At 33.4% G+C, this 18,591-nt stretch overlaps 1 protein-coding gene across 29 annotated transcripts in view; it reads right to left on the bottom strand.

The window, feature by feature from the left end:
* pcbp3 (poly(rC) binding protein 3) overlaps positions 1–18,591 on the bottom strand; it is a 137,243-nt gene that overhangs the window by 77,292 nt on the left and 41,360 nt on the right. For all 29 annotated transcript variants that reach the window (XR_012384963.1, XR_012384964.1, XR_012384959.1 and 26 more), the window contains 3 exons: positions 17,470–17,558; positions 15,191–15,300; positions 14,722–14,864 (listed from right to left, as the gene is read on the bottom strand). The gene's annotated coding sequence lies outside the window, so the exon portion shown is untranslated. The remainder of the gene's footprint in view (positions 1–14,721; positions 14,865–15,190; positions 15,301–17,469; positions 17,559–18,591) is intronic.

Below are 18,591 nucleotides of genomic sequence, written 5' to 3'. Positions count from 1 at the left end.
GTCAGTTCGACTGCATTTTTAAGACTTCTGAAGCACAGATTTAAGACTTTTTAAGACTAATTAAGGCCTTATTTTTATACTATGGAATTTATTATTTTTTAAGAATCTGCAGACACCCAGCCTGTACATCTTAACCTTAACTTGACTAGAGATCAAAATCTAGGTCAGGCTTTAAATTGCACTTTAAGCAGCAATTTAAAGCCTTTAAAACACTAGCATCTTGCAAATTAAGCAGAAAAATATTATGTACCATCATCATAATATTTTTCATATGCAAAGACATGAAATCATCCTAGAACTAAAGTTTCACAGGAAGACTATTCATTTTGACTTCAACTGTATGTATATTCGCCCTGGTGGGGAAATGCTAAAATATAAAACTCTGACAAGAGTGTAGTATTTCCTCAAACAAAAGAAGGTAAAAACAGCAGAATGTACAGTTGTCTCCCACTGCTGCGGGGGAAATTACGCTGCGCTTGCATATTCATGCACACAGTAACTGAATGTGTGAATGCACCTTGTAAAACATGCTTACAGTATATTAAGCTTTTAGAACTTATAGATCTACAGAATAAAATCAAAGCCGAAATGCCTGCCTTTGTTTCCTGAAGCGGTGAAATGTGTGTGTGTGTGTGTGTGTGTGTGTGTGTGCGTGTGTGTGTGTGTGTGTGTGTGTGTGTGTGTGTGTGTGTGTGTGTGTGTGTGTGTGTAATGCCCTGCCTTAGAATCAGTCAGGCTGCATCAGCATCAAAGTGAATCATTAGTGGCAGAGGAAAGTATTGCAAAGCTTCAACAGAAATAAACAATCCACACTGCTGAAAAGCATAACTGTTTAACAAGACAAATTATGCAAAACACAAAAGTGTGTTCGGCTCCAGACCCAATCAATGCCACAATCGCTCCACATTTCAAAAGCTCAGCTGACAGACGAGAGGGATTCTGGGGGAACTTTTGTAATGCTGTTGAACAATCAAATAAAATGTTTTTTTTTCACTTCAGAGTACTTAATAATCCTCTATATTCCAGTGTGTTTCACTGTGACTGACATAACTAGTCCACAATAAGAACAACAGAAAAAAAGCTATTGAAAATTCTGAAACATTTGTTTATTTTATGCAAATCATATTTTGGAGAAAGTACTGTTCATTTATTGTGGCTGGAATAAAAGCAGTTTTTAAATAAACAATAATAATTAAGGTCAATAGTATTAGCCACCCTATGATTTTATTTTCTGATTAGCTATAGAGAAAACCACCATTGTCCAATGATTTGCCTACAATGCTCAGCATATAAGTACACAAATCTCTCATTTAAATTAATATTTTTTATAGGAGGCTTTACAATATTAAATTTGTGCATATACATTAGTTTAATCAGTACTGAAGCCATTAGTAGCCCAAATGTATATGTTAGAGAAAATATTAAATAACATTTTTAAAAATAGCAAAAGTCAAGAGAAACAAAACAATATATAGAATTTTGCAGAAATGTTGTAGTTTTTTTTTTTTTTTTTGCAATATTGTGCATGAATTTAAATCTATTCTCTTACGATTTCTAAAGATGTTCTTTGGCCAAAATATTAAAATATTATTTTAATTCATATATCTGTTTAATAAATCTTTTTGTTCAAATGCAGCAATATATATTACCCATATTCACTGAAAAATGGCCAAAAATATTCATTTTTAAAATGGGGTATACCCATTTTTGCTGAGGACTGTATTTAACCCAATTTGACTAGTTAACCCAGTTAAGCTTTAAAAATGCATGTTAAGCTGAATACTAGTATCTTGCAAGGACAAAAAATAGTTTTTGGAAATGAGTTAATGTTAATTAGGTTATAATGTGTTCTGAAAAACAGTGTGGAGTTTAAGTTACAATTAAAAATGACACATAAAAAAAGACTAAATTAAAATGTGAATTATATAAAGCATTTTCCATTTCATACTACAGTAGATCATTTTCATTGTTTGAATTAAATACAGGTAATATTCAAATGCAGTTTCATAAATATTGATCAAATGTGCATTGTCAGTGTTACTGTACAAGATAAAAATTTAAGATTTTTAATTTAAGAAATTTCTCAGTTTTTTCAATCTTTTTTACATTTTGTGGAATTGTTGAAATAAAATCATAAACGATTCTAATTTTAAAATTGAGTCAAGCATTTTTAAGGACCTATGGTTGTTTTTTTAAAGTACTTTATAGGCCTTGAATCTATACGTTTGAAATTCAAGTAAGTACTTTCAAGAAGTATGGGAACCGTGTAAAAAAACATTATTGAATTGTATTTATTTCTATATTTTAATTCCAGTTAAAGTAATTTTTGACACATTTGATGTCTTTTTAATGTCCTTATAGTTCTTTTTCATTTTCACTTGAAAAAAAAAAAAAAATTATTAAAAATTGTATTCAATGACCTCACATCTGCGGATTTAAAGTGATTTTTAGACTGATTAGAGAGAAGATCTACACACTAGATCTGAAAGAACTACAATGGTCCAAAAAAAAACTCAGTCGGCTGGATCATCTGTTTTTAAAATGAATCTCAAGATCTTGAGAGCAGAAGTCCAGAAAGGGTTTCAATTCCGTTAAGCTCAAAGCTTCCAGCAATAAAAGTGCAAGGTGCTGCTTTCCACATAACATATATGAAAGGCTGCATTCATATCGGAAAGCAATTTCAAGATTTGGTAAATATTGCAAGAGTGCATCTGACAGTGACACAGGGCTGACCCGATGCCCAGAATCACTGAGAGAGTTCAGGTCAGATGACAGGATGGTCACAAGTGTTGACATTTCTTGATCTTGTGGGTTTTATAAAAAATATTAACAAATTAATATATATATATATATATATATATATATATATATATATATATATATATATATATATATATATATATATATATATATATATATATATATAGTTGCTAGCATATTTACAGCATAAATTACTTTCAAATAAGTAAACTCCTACAAGAGTAAATTCCTACAAGATCACTTTTAATTGGATATTAAAATACTTTTACATTTTTCAAAATATAAACAAATAAAAATAACAAAAATTAAATAAAGTCTATTAATTGACATAAAAAATATCTCAACTAATTTTTGGTATTTAATATTGATATTTAATATACACTCTATTTTTAAATATATCACTTGTATATACTTTTTTTAAAAATTAATAATTATTATATTTAAACTATAAAACATTTAAATTTAATTTACATATATATATATATATATATATATATATATATATATATATATATATATATATATATATATATATATATATATATATATATATTGCACATACAGTGGTTTAAGTTACATGTTTGTCACATGTTTGTATTGTATCTCTAATAATATTGACCTTACTTGTTTAATGTTTCAGATCATCAAACAAATTTAAATATTAGTCAAAGATAACACTAGTAAATCAGCATCATGCAGTTAAGTAAATGTTTTTATTATTAAGGGATAACAAAATAAAAAACTACATAGTCCTGTGTGAAAACGCGTTTCCCCCCCTGTTAAAACATGACTGAACTCTTGTTGATCACACTAGAGTTCAATTTCTGTAGTCTTACACAGGCCTGATCACTGCCATGCCTGTTCACAATCAAGAAATAACTTAAATAGAACCTGCATGACAAAGTGAAGTAGACTAAAAGATCCTCAAAAGCTAAACATCATTCTGAGATCCAAAGAAATTCAAAAACAAATGAGAAAGAAAAATGACATCTACCAGTCTAGAAAAGGGTATAAAGCCATTTCTAAAGCTTTGTGACTGCAGCGAACAACAGTGAGATCCTCTATCAAAAACATGGCACAGTGGAGAACCTTACCAGGAGTGGCCGGCTGACCAAAATCACCCCAAGAGCATATGGACAACTCATCCAAGAGGTCACAAAATACCACACACCAACTACATCCAAGGAACTGCAGGCCTTATTGCCTCAGTTTATTTTGGAAGGTATGTGTGTCCCATTATGTGAGGTATAGAAGTAACACCACTTTGATTAATAAATATTTATTTATTTATTTATTTATTTATTTATTTATTTATTTATTTATTTATTTATTTATTTATTATCTGAAATATTAAAGTGTGACAAACATGCAGAAAAATAAGAAATTAGTAAGGGGCGAACACTTTCACACCACTGTAAAAAAACCATTTGCATTCTAAAAATAATAAAAATATACTTAAATTCTTATGCTTAAATTAAACCCAGGCTCATTCTGAAAATGTACCACTATATACATTTCTGGAGAGTGAGGTACGTCCTTGGAGGTATGTTTCTTTGCAGTTTTTGTTTTTGCAAGTCCACCAGAGGCTGCTTTGCACGCTTTTTGAGATCTCAGATTTTTGTAGCGAGTGCCATTCACACGCCTACTGCTCTTGCAAAAATCCACCAGAGGTCGCTATCAACTGACTGACTAATCAACTGACCCACCCTCCTCCTTCCCTAAACTCAACCATTAGGTGTTTTCAAAAGCACCAGTTGACCCGCTCAGCCACTTCCCTAAACCCAGCCCAGACAGTTTTAATAAGCAATCCAAAAAAAAAATAAAAAAGCCTTCGCCTGATGTTTTTACCAAGTTTTCAGATTTTACCACATTCTCACCCCGCTATTTACATGTTTGCTTTGTTTTTTGGCTTTTGTCTTTTCTGCTTTCTGGAATCGCTCTTCGCCAGACTTGAACCCCATTGCCATGTCATCACCTCTCTGCGTTTCAAGTCCACCGACAAACTCGTACAGACATCGTCAAACTGGTAACAGCGGGAAAGCCCTCACGGAGGCAAGCGGTCAGCTGGCAATCGAGAAAAAGAATGGCATCATACTGCTCCATATTGTTCGTTTTAAAGACGAAATGCATCCATACGTATTTCTGGCTACATATTTTATGATCTCAAGAAATGTATATAGGGCTATTCATTCATTTTCTTGTCGGCCGTTTTCATGCCCTTTCATCCGCAACCCATCTCTGGAAAACATCCACACACATACTCATACACTACGGACAATCAATTTAGCCTACCCAATTCACCTGTACCGCATGTCGTTTGACTGTGGGGGAAACTGGAGCACCCGGAGGAAACCCACGCGAAGGCAGGGAGAACATACATATATAGGGCTATGTTTTCTTAAATTACACACACACGCACGCACGTATGCACGCACGCACGCACGCACGCACGCACGCACACACACCTTTGGTTTTGCAATAAAGGCTTAATCCTATTCAAACATGCGACTAAGCTACTTTAGCTGAAAGAATCTTGCACTGAATGATCATAAAATTTATTAGTGCCTTATTTTATCATTATAGACGCTATTAATTATATTTATCTGATGCAAATCTATAAAAAATATCCCACTGTAAATCTCCTAACTGATTCATGTCTAACTCCTGGCCCAACATAAACCCTGTTTGTGAAACCAGAACATAACACTTTAATAAAAAAATAAAAAAAAATTGAATCTGGCACATGTAAAAACCATATATTTCAGAATTGGATTAATATGGCCTGCTACTGTGGTGGGGCAACATACAGACAGATATTTATGAAAAAAAAATTTGTGAAATTATATGTACATGTGCATGTGTTAGTTCTTCCTCTCAGCAGTTCTTACCGTACACAATCCTGACACAACACAGATCAAATGCTAATGTGCAGTTTTTATGACTGAACATGCTCTCTGTGGTGGCTTCAAAACACGAAAACCCCTCAAGATGGAAACAAGTTTGTGATAATATTAGCTAAATTTGCGGTTCACATCATGAGCAGATTACAAACTGCTTTTGATTTAAAATGACTCCAAAATGAGTCCACATACTGTACGAAATGGACTCTCTCCTTAACAAATCGGTGGCAAAGGAGTCACTGTGCCCTGCTTATGCAAATGTATTCAGTAGCTGGTAAAACAGTCTTCACAGTGAGCCTGAATATATCGATTTGTGGTGAGGTTTACATAAGTTGCATGCTCATTGGCGTCACACACTGCATACATTTACAGAAGTTCAATGAGCTGTGAACTATGAAAAGAGAGAAAGAGGGATAGAGAGAGAACAGAAGAGGAAAATACATGCAATTGAGTACACAAACACAAAACTGAATGAATATAAATAAATACATAATAAACTAAATAAAACAATGACTTATTTTTCCCTATAGATATTTATTCATTCTTTCATTTTCATTCGGCTTAGTCTCTTTATTCATCAGGGGTTGCCCCAGTAATGAACCACTAACTTATCCAGCATTTGTTTTACACAGCGGATGCCCTTCCAGCTGCAACCCAGTACTGGGAAACATCCTTACACACTCATTCACACACATACACTGTGGATAATTTAGTTTATTCAATTGACCTATAGATAGCGCATGTCTTTGGGCAGCGGGGGAAACCGGAGCATCCAGAGGAAACCTATGCCAACACGGGGAGAACATGCAAACTCCACAAAGAAACTGACCCAGCCAGGACAATATCCATTGACCTTCTTGCTTTGAGATGACAGTGCTAACCACTGTGCCACCCTCATTTTAGATTTAAAAATAACATTTTAATTTTATACTTCATGAACAAACACCTATATACAGTACACATACAACATTATTATAACTAAGGCACTACTGTTTTTTTTCTATTTATTTATTTTGACTTTTCCCTTGTTTTAATTTTAAATCAAACAGATTAATTGTATTTTAGATAAAGATATTCTAGTAATTTGTATGTGTTTTGTTAATTGTGCCCTCATTTTTTAATATGTCCATATAGTTCTTCTTATTTTTTTTTATTTTAGACGTTTTATTTTTAAATTAAACTAAATGACAAATTTTAAATATTTATTTGGCTAATTGGAATAAATGTATTTGTTGTATTTTATAATATTCATTCAACTTTCATTTCAAATTACAAACAAGATTAAAACAGGACATGATTACAAATAGCATTATTAGCACCATATAAACATATTAATTATTGTTATTACTTTAATTCATCAGACATACACTGTACAACAAAAACCTTTTAAATTAATATAGCTCACGTAACTGTAGATTATGAATTTTATTAGTGTAAATCTGTCAACATAAGCTTTACGTTATACTTTCTTAAGTCAGCTTTTATTTCAAACTACAAACAGACTAGATTTATGCTTTCAGTTTAAGTTAATTATGATATTAAGTAGAGCTGCACGATAATGGAAAAAAGAACTGACATTATTTTGTATTTCTACATATCTTCTACATATATTGTGATATATATTGATTATATATGAATAGAATTTCATTAAATATATACTACTCCACCAAGAAAAAAAAAATGTTTGGATTGCATTTCTTAACTCCTAATGTCGCTTGTTAACACTCAATGCTTTTTTTTTTCAACACATCCCATAATTTCTGAAATATCAGCTTTTACCAAATGGTTGATATGTTGGTTTATGGTAAAAGTACCGTAATTAACACATATACTATAAAAAAAATTAAATTATGAAGTGTAAGACAAACTTATTTAAAAACATTCTCATTTAACATGTTTTCTTGTTTGTTTGTTTGCTTTTACAATAAAACCAAAATCAAGTGTAGAAGTGCAACAGGACGTTTGTTTAATTTTGTTTTGTAAACAATAAACAATGCTGTGTGTGTAAGCCATTATTTAAATGAAGAATTCGCTATTTTACATTGATTGGGATGATTTGTAAGGGGTGCATTTTCATAAAATATCCAAAAATATCTCTATAAAAATGTCATTAAAAATAAAAGCACAGATAAAAACAAAATAAACAGTGATTTATGGTTTTTGGTGGAATATTATAATAATGAGGAATTTAGTCATCAAATCTATAAATTACACTGTATAGCCTTCATTTTATAAGATAAACATATTTAATCTTTGTTAAAGCAGCAAACTTTGTAATTTCTTGTTCCCAAATGTTTTAAGTTTCTTTAAATCTTACAGTCACAGGTCTTAGAAAATACATTGAGTAAAAAAAAAAAAAAAAAAGTCACATTAATAGATTCTGTTATTTTTTATTATAATCCCAACTCAACATTGCATGTTCTGCAAGGTGAATATTGTGGATGCGAACATTGCAGATCGATGCTGAAACTTCAATTGAAGACAGAATCATTAGCCCCCCTGAATTATTAGCCACTCTCTTTATGTTTTTCCCCAATGTCTGTTTAATAGAGAGATTTTTCAACACATTTCTAAACATAATAGTTTAATAACTCAACTCTAATAACTGATTTATTTTATCTTTGCCATGATGGCAGTAATATTTATTAGATATTTTTCAAGACACTTCTATACAGCTTAAAGTGAAATTTAAAAGCTTAACCAGGTTAATTTGGTTAACTAGGCAGGTTAGCATAGTTAGGCAAGTTATTGTATAAGGGTGGTTTGTTCTGTGAAAAAATATATAGCTTTAACGGGCTAATAATATTGACCTTAGATGTTATTTAAAAAATTAAAAACTGCTTTAATTCTAGCCAAAATAAAACAAACAAGCCTTTCTCCAGAAGAAAAAAATATTATCAGACATACTGTGAATCATTTGTGAAATATTTAAAAATGAAAAAAAAAAAAAAAAAAAAAATCAAAGGGGCGCTAATAATTCTGACTTCAACTATATATATTGTGCAGCCCTAATATTAAAATTCTCGGTTTCTCCTTTAAAATTAATATTTTACATTTATATGTATTTGTTTATTTAAACATAAATTGTGTTTTATGCTTTAAATTACTGATGACATTCCTTCCGATTTTAGAGCAGGACTTTAGATCTAGATTTTAGAGCAATTCCCTTTACATAAAAAAGGTTGCCATGTTTTCAGACATGTTCATATATTCACATGAGCTCAAGCAAACAAACAAGTAAATCTGCTCAAGCTGTGCGTTATGAATACATGAATACTAAAGAAAGACAAATGCGATCCTCGGACACGCAGTACACCAGACGGAGTCGCTCTTAAACAGGAGCGAAACGCTCCATCATAAGTCAGCCTCTGACTGCACTCAAAACATTAACTGTGACAAACAGGGGTCTCCAGTCCCTGCTGAGCCCATAATGGCGGCGCTGAGATGTTAATAAGAGTAATCTGCGTGTGCCCTGCATTCACTCATCCTGCACTCACAGATGGGCTTGCCTTTAATGTCGGCCCAGATGACAAGAGCATCATTTAAGCCAAAATACCCCAAAAGCCCAGGCATGCAATGGAGACAGGCTGCGCTCCAGCATGTTAACTACCCAAAAGTCTCTTCTTCTGTGTGGACAGTGTGGAATTTATGTATTTTACTTCATCTTTTGTATATTATTTCTGCAATTAACCTTAACTTTTATGGGGAAACCTTATAAAATGGAGATGCTTAGAGAGTGGAGATTCTGTACCACGGTCACTGATTGAGAGCAAGAGTTTATCTGATGCTAAATATTAAACCTTCTGAGGAAGAAAATTGTATACTGTACCTAAAGCATATAAATAACATGTCCAGGTCACATTTAACCACAAATATATTCAAATAAAGAGTATTATCTGTATTATGGCATACACAGTACAAATGCTGGGTTTCGCACAATTCCTTTATGTTGTCCCAAAGCAAATCGATTAAGGTAACCTAAGAGTTTTTACAAATTTATGTGGATTGGAGATAAAACAATTAAGTTTAATTAAGATAAAACAAATAAGTTTAATTAAGTTAATTATTTTTTTTAAATACAGTTTTATCTTTAATGCATTCCAGAAAAGAAAAAAAAAAAAAACTATCAGATAAATAATAATAAAAAAAAAAAAAAAATATATATATATATATATATATATATATATATATATATATATATATATATATATATATATATATATGTATGTATATAGTAAAAACATAAGATTTATAATAAGTACAAAATTTTACAATTTATAACTACAATGTTTAAAAAAGACTTTTTTGACATATAATTCATTAATTCATTTTTTTTCGGCTTAGTCCCTTTAATGATTAGGGTCACCACAGCGCAATGAACCGCCAACTTATCCAGCATATGTTTTACGCAGCAGATGCCCATCAGCTGCAACTGGGAAACACCCATAAACACTCATTCACATGCATACACTACAGACAATTTAGCTTACCCAATTCACCTATAGCGCATGCCTTTGAACTTTGGGGAAAATCTGAGAACACGGAGGTAACCTACGCAACGGGGAGAACAAAATCCACACAAAAATGCCAAATGACTCAGCCGAGGATCGAACCAGCGATCTTGTTGCTGTGAAGCGGCAGTCCTAACCTCTGAGCCCAAGGCCATGTCAGCCTTTTGTATAATATTCATTCATTCATTCATTCATTCATTCATTTTCTTATCTGCTTAGTCCATTTAGTCTCACTATAGTTGTTAAACGTGATATTTAATTAATCTTGTCTCTAATGACTCTTTTGTGTTTTGAATCTATCAGGTAATGTGTCACAGCGTTAGTACACTGCTTCAATCTTTCACTTTTACACTTGTACTTAGCAATTTAAGAGAAAACCCTTAGATACTGTTGGTTGGTTCCTGTTGGTTGTTTTTACTAGCAATGTTTGTCGGCACCATTATAACCACACAGAGCATTCTGCCTATTCATATAAAGTCCCTCGGATAAAAGTGATTGACAGGTGGTAATTTTTGAGTAATTGTTTTTATTTATTTATGATTTGGTTATGGGTAAAACAAAGACCACGTGGGTAAGATATGAAACGGTGGGCAACAAATACTTAATTTGTTTTGATTTAATTAATTATTCGTTAATAATAAATTCATCACTGCCCACAACAATGATGCCATCGTCCATCGTGATGTTCTACATTAGACATCGTACGATGGCATTGCCCAACCCTAATTGTAAAATGAAGTTGTGGTAACAATAAATTCTAAAAAAAAAAATTACATTATAAATTATGATTTTTACAAATTGTTGGCTGACTTAATTTGCTGACTTGCCTTATAGTTCAATGTAGCGCAATAAATCTGTGTACCACATTATACATTATACAATAAAATCTTTACTATTAATATTATTGTATGTTTTATATTCAAATATTTCCCAAATGATGTTTAAAAGAGCAAAGTACTTTCAAAGTATGTCCTATGATTTTTTTTTTACTTCCAGAGAAAGGCTTGTTTGTTTAATTTCAGCCAGGATAAAATTTATTAATTTTTTAAAAACCAATTTAGTGTCAATAGTAATAGCTCTCTTCAGCATTTTTTTTTCTATTGTCTTTAAAACAAACCACTGTTATACAATGACTTGCCTAATTAACCTAAATTGCCTAATTAACCTAGTTAAGCCTTTAAATGTCACTTTAAGCTGAATACTAATATCTTGGAAAACATCTAGTAAAATATTATGTACCGTCATCATGGCAAAGATGAAATAAATCAGTTATTAAAAATTAGTTATTAACACTATTATGTTTAGAAATGTTTGAAATAAACCTTTCCCTTAAACAGAAATTAGTAAAAACAAATATACAGGGTAGGTTAATAATTCAGGAGGGCTAATCATTTTGACTTCAACAGTATATTGCAAACACATATACATATTACATTAAACTTATTCATCATGTAAAACCATGTTAATAACAAGCCCTGTAAAGAGATACATTGATGTGATGTGTCAGTGCTGGTAAAAAATGGCTCTGCTCAGATTTAGACACAGTCTTCCATCCAATCCAAAGCCTTCCTCCGTGTTCAAAAAGTGAAGCCTGTCATGGTTTGCTCGCCGTGGCATTGTGTCGAAGCTTCGGCATCCCCTTTCACCACCAACATGCGCCAATGTGACACAAGCTCTCGTCGCTCCACACAAGTTATTTTTAATGCGCGGTTCCGCAATCCCTCCACGCATCGCCCTTGAGCCAAAGCTGCCAATGTGGCAAAACTACTCACAATGACAAAGGACACAAACTCCCTTGAGATCTTCCTCTGAGGTGTCTGAGACTGTGACGCAATGTCGTGTGCAGGGAGATGCCGCAAACCTTTAGAACAACCCATGGCGACAGATGCAAACACTCTCAAATACACTATTAATATTCATTACGTTAGTTAGCCTAGTTTCCGCAGCAGTCCCTCAGTCAGAATTAACCAGGGCCAGAATCAAAATCACAGTCAGCAACAGACATGTGCAGATATTCAATTATTCAATATATTGAGATAATGAAGATACACAATATTAATTTAGAGTGCATTAAAAGAATATATAGTTTTTTGTATTTCGGTGGTTGTTCATCACAGCACCAAATACTAGAAGACTTTGACCCTAATCACTACAAACATGCATCAAGAGGCACCTTTTTTTGAATGGTTTACTAAGGACTATGAGTGTTTTGCGTGCTGCACATACTCACATTCAGTGCACCTGCAACTGAAAAAAGTAAACTTGCGAAAAAAAAGTGTGCTACATCAGTTACATCTTCTTTATTCTTCAATCAAATAAAAGCAGAGGCTGGGTTTCCACTGAGGTGACGGCAGTGTTTGTGTTGTCAAGAGGACTATGGAGACATTCAGGGTGTTTTTACATCTGTAGTCCGCTTCATTTGGTCTAGACCAAGGGCAATAAACAATACATTGTAGCCTTTTCTGCCTTCGTTGGGTCCTTTTTACACCACACTGATGGCTTTGGTCTAAACCAGTTGAAAAGAACCAAATTGCACTTATCTGACAAAACCCACATCACTCATTGGCCAGATGTTGTTGAACATAATTCCTAAAGTGCATTTCGATTGGTCAAAATTCACAAGCGGGAAAATCCTGCGAGTAAACAAATCGCCAGACACAAAATGTCACTTTTGACTTTAGAGCTACGACTGTGCTGACTGATTGTATCCCTGCTCATAGTATACTATATAGTTTGTATCCATCACTTTATACATTTTGAGAATGAAGTACGGCTGCGACTGAAAAACAATGTTTTAATGCACAGCAAACGGTGAAGGTGCATCGTCACTCCAGGAAGAGACGTGAATTAATTTTGCTAAACTGCGACATGGTCATTTTCTGGAAATTTTATCAACAATTCATCAGGTAATGCTTTTCCCTTGCTTTCTCTCTGTTTAAAATCATTGGTAAAGCGTTGTCAACAAATATTTTTCCTCCACATTCCATAATGCACAGCGCATTGGCCTACGGCAGCTGGATTAGTCCAAAAAGGCGCAGTACTTATTGCAGTTGTATCTGTTTTAGTTTGGATCATATTCTCACTACAAACGAACTGCTCCAGGGTTCGTTTGAAAGCACACCTCTTCAAGGAGGTCTCAGTATGCGTTTTTGGTCCACTTTTGGTGCGTACTTGATATACTACATTCACACCTGCCCAAACGAACTGCACCAAGAGGGAAAACGAACTTTAGTGCGATTCAACTGAACTAAATAAGGCAGGTGTGAAAGCACCCTTAAAGATGGAGGAGAGAATAGTGGTCACTGTTTCGAGTTATCCGAAGCTGTATGACTTCACAAATTGTGAATATCGCAATATTATTAAGTATTACAATCATATTAATCAACAGCAACGCTCGCACACAATATGCAGCTGATTCAGCTGTTGGCTAGCAACATAAAAAAATGCAGCACACTTTTTTTTTTCTTGTCAACAAAAAAAAAGGCAGTGCGGTGCGCCCCACATTCTCAGAACGAAAACATTTTAGTCAGTGTGATCAGCACCTTAATAGGCGATTTATTTTCAAGCATTAACATTTTCAATCTGGCCTATGACATTGAAAGTTTTGTGACTATATAGGTCTTTTGTTGGTTAACTTTGTACAGTAAGAGTCCATTTGTTAACATGAGTTTTTACAGGGCTGTCTGAAGTACTCAATTCTGATTGGTCAGTCGCAACATTGCAAGGTATGTTATTCTGTGATGATAACCGCTGAATAACACAGGCTCATTTGGGAACTTCAAATCACCTTGACTGTCACTGAATACATTTAAAACCATACACTTACATCCACATTCGTATGTATCTGCTTGTCTGTCATGTTAAGGGTTTTGATTGTTTAATGGCATCTTGTAAATTAGTGTATGCTATATTTTGCCAGTTTTGTTACTTTTAGCTTTGTGTTTTTTTCTCGAATCAGATAAGTGAATCTCTGCATCCACGCTTCCATTTTCAGATGTCTCAATTTTCCCCATCCACACTGACACAGAGCAGCAGCATTTTAAAATCAAAACGGCCTCTTCAATGTTTTCAAAACGCTCTGTTTTTGGGGCTTGAATACACCGGGGTAGTGTGGATGGAAGGCGTAACCGTAGCAAAACTTATGCATTTAATCCTAAAACGTAATAGTGTAAACGGGGACCTAGTCAGCAAAAAACTCACATCACACCAGCTAAATATATCACCGTCAATTTTTGCAACACCACTGCAAATGACTTTCTCCTCAACAAACATGCTCAAAACATTCAAACAGGGGGGTCAGGGGGGGGATCAATCTATGCGCTTTCAATTCAGCACAAAAATAAACCCATGCGCTTCAAGGCCTACAACAGTCAGCGAAAGCTCCCAGATGCATGGATGCTGATTCACCAATAGATTGCCAACAGAAAAGGTCATCCAATTTCCCATAATGCTTTTTCCTGCTCCAAAAAACGGGGGCCTAAAAGGAACTGGTTCTGCAAGATTATAAGGATTAGAAGGAGTTCTAACAAAAGAAAGGGCACCGTACTCACCAGAGTTGCAGAAAGTTGTGGCTCTCAGGACATAAATGGAGAGAGACTGGCCAGATGAAGAGGGGAAGAGAGCGCAGCTGTGTCGCCGTGCGGATCAGTTCATCAGCCTTTAGACTTCTTTCCAGGTTGATAACTGGCCCATTCTGCAGACACAAGGGCAAATCAAAACAGCGAACTGTGTCGTGGTGTCAGTTTAAGCCACGTTTTGTCAGTCATGCGAGGCTGCCGTACGCCGCAGCTTCTCCACATCAGGGTCTCTGTGTAGAGAAATGGGGGTTTGCCTGAAGAGCACGGGTGAAAACACACACAGGCCATATGTGTGCTGATTTACTCATCTCACGCTTTACTGAACGCTTCATCAGGAGCGTCTCGTTAACATCAGCTTCTAGTTAAGTGTTGCGCATTTCACCACTTATAGTAGGGTTTACCTAAAAACATCTGTCAAGTTTGAAGATTTAAGTTTACTAACCAGAGAGGGATCCCAGGAGTCTCTTGGGTTTTCTCTTCCAGGTCATGTGACCACGCGCCGTCACACTTCCAGAAGACTCGGAGGAGTTCAGTCTGTCCAGTGTACCTCACCTTTCATAAAGACAAGGCAAGATTATTTATATAGCACATTTCATACACAATAGTACATCAAAGTGCTTAACATAAACAAGAATAAAAGAAACATTTTTAAAAACAGAACAAAACTTAGATTAAAGGTGTTAAAACAGATTTTGAAGGAATGAAAAAGAAAACAAAAACATAATAGCGCAATCTGTGGGAAGTACCTGTAGCTAAGTGCTCATTCAGTAAAGGCTCAGCTTGATTTGAATGTGCCCAATGTTGGAGTGCATCTGATCATTTCTGGAAGCTGATTCCAGCAGGGGGGACGTAATAGCTGTAGGCAGATTCACCCTGCTTTGACTGAACTCTTTGAATTTCTATTTTACTTGATCCTGATGATCCAAATGATCTGTTATGTTTGTATTTAGTGAGCATATCTGTAATGTATTGAGGTCCTAGGTATGCATAGGACGATAACTGGTTTTAAGGTTTACCGTGGTTTGTAAAATCAAGGTATTAAAACCACAAAAATGTTTTCCTATGCTGTTTCTAACGAGTCTATATAAAGGTTTTTTTTGTGTTTCTTTTATGTGTTGTAAGGAAATCTGTGTTTTTGAAGCTAATGAAGATAGTAGAAGCCAATGGTTTATCTGATTTAGTCTGACATGTTTACTGTTCCAAAATATCATAAATATTTATATAAATGTAATCTACTTTGTTAAATGGGGAAAATAGTTGTTGTTTTTTAATAAGACATGTAAAAAGAAATTATTTTACAGCAGTAACAGGGTTTCCGCAGGGTCTTAAATTGTAGGCCCTAAAGAGTCTTAAATTCACTTACATATTGTGTTGTAGGTCTTAAATTGTTTTAAACAGGTCTTAATTTTCTTTTGTCCAAGTTAAGCTACTCAATTTGGGCCGATATCCATCTAATGATCAAGAATATATCTCAATAAAACCTTATTTTTATATTTAAGTTTTTAAGATTGTTCACAACAGGATGTTAGACATTTTTACAGCAAATTCCCCAAATTAAATTCCCTAATCAGGGGAAAAAACTAAAAACAATTAAACGATTCCTCATGATAATACTGCACTGTAAAACCCAACAGTCAACTTTATCAAAGGAAATGAGTGTAGTTAAGTCAAAATTTACTGAAAGGTAAATACTCATTTGAAGAGTTTTGAAGCTAATGAGTTAATTGAATACCTCATTACTTCCGCTTAAATGGAGTAAGTTCACAGAACTCATATAGATTTGTTTTTTTTTTACTCAAATGGTTTGTTGCAATCGGTTTCCTCAATTGGTTTAAGTTGCCTTAACTTATTGGATTTTACTGTACTCAGTTGGTTTAAGTTCTCTTCATTTATTGTTAAGTTCTCTATTTATTATTTATACTGTGCTCAAATTGCTTCGTTTACTCAAATGGATTAAGTTAACAGTACTCATAACGATTAGTTTTTGAACTTAAAGGGTTTGTTGCAATCGGTTTCCTAAAACAGTTTGAGCTATATTAACTTTTTGGGTTTTATAGTATGGGCCTTCTTTATGGTGTTAAAAGGGTCTTAAAAAGTCTTCAATTTGACTTGATAAAAACTGCAGAAATCCCATGATACCTTGATAACCGCAAAGGTTATCATAGCATCAGAAACGTATACCGGCCCATGCATAGTCCTATTTAGTTATTTATAGACATGTAATAATACTTTAAAATATATTCTGAATGTATCTGGGAGCCAGTGTAAAGATCTAAGGACAGGTGTGATATGCTTTGATTTTCTGGTTTTAGTCAGAATCCTAGCAGCATCGTTCTGTATGAGATGAACTGTCTGACTGTCTTTTTGGGAAGGTCAGTCAGGAGTCCATTACAGTAATCCACTCTGATGTTGATAAAAGCATAAACAAGTCCTCACCGGAAACAAAGAATCTAAATTCTTGCAATGTTTTTGAGATGATAGTATGCTGATTTAGTTACTGCTTTGACATGACTGCTTAAACTTAGTTCTGACTCCAGAATCACACTAACCTTCCTGACCTTATTTTTTGTTGTTTGACCCTTAGAGCCAAGGTACGTATTCTCTTTGAGAACCTCATCCCTGTTCCCACATGCAATGACTTCAGTATTCACTTTGTTTAGCAGAAAGACATATACTGTATGTGTGAGAAAATATGAAATATGCATAAATCTGATGTATTACCTGAGCAACTCCTTGCTGTTCCTCTTTCTAGGGTTTTTTATGTATTTTTTTATTTTAATGGTTTTCTTCTGCTTCTCCAAACCAAGATTCTGCAAGAAAGATAAACAAAAAAATAAAACATGTGAGCATTCTTAATTTATAGAAATAAACTATAGATGTAAATTTATAGTTTAATTCGATTCAATGTGAAATATCAGTACATTTACTTTAGCTATATGCATTTGTCATTCATGTTACGTACATTTTCTTTAACAATTTATGTAATGTAGAAAAAAAAATCTTGCATTACATCCATTTCAAAAGCATATGCCTTAAACAGCCTGCTTTACCAAATGGTTTACACACACAGCATTGTTGGTTTGCAAAACAAAATCAAACAAAAATCCTGTTGCAGTTCTACACTTGATTTTGGTATTATTGTAAAAACAAACTATGTAAACTATGTAAAACTATTATGGCTTACAGCAAAAAATAAAGATAATTTAGTATTTAAAAATGTTTTATTTAGATTTTTTAAATAAATTGGTCTTACACTTCATATTTTTCTGATTTTCATAGTAAATGTATTAATTTCGGTCCTTTTACCATAAACCAACATATCAACCATTTGGTAGAGGTTGATATTTAAGAAATTATGGGATGTGTTGAAAAAAAATGCATTGAGTGTGTTAACTAGCGACATTAGGAGTTTTCTTGGTGTGGCAGTTAAAGGGTTAAACAATATTTACTGTTTTTTTATTAAATTTATCTGATATACACCTATATTATATAACATGCTCAATTAATTGTAAATTCTGAAATTAATTAATAAGAATATATAAAAAATAAGATTCATATTAATTTCAGAATTTACAATTGTGTGAAAATTATGTAATTTATTTAAGTATTTAATGAGTATGAGTTTATAAATATCTATATATACTTGTTTTCTACAGGTTTTCCCATGTAAAATTAACTAGTTAATTCAAATACATATAAGGCATCCATGATGCTTTCCGGACCCGGTTGGTCCAAAAAAACTATTTTACATTTAACATATAAATTTAGTATGACAACAAAATGTCAAAATCCAGATTAAATATTCTGTTGATTTGTCTTAAAATGCATTTAAATAAATAAAAC

The sequence above is a fragment of the Danio rerio genome, chromosome 9, assembly GCF_049306965.1.
Source record: "Danio rerio strain Tuebingen ecotype United States chromosome 9, GRCz12tu, whole genome shotgun sequence".
NCBI lineage: Eukaryota > Metazoa > Chordata > Actinopteri > Cypriniformes > Danionidae > Danio > Danio rerio.
Note: the sequence above shows the minus strand (reverse complement) of the source record. Positions and strands in the feature narration are given on the sequence as shown.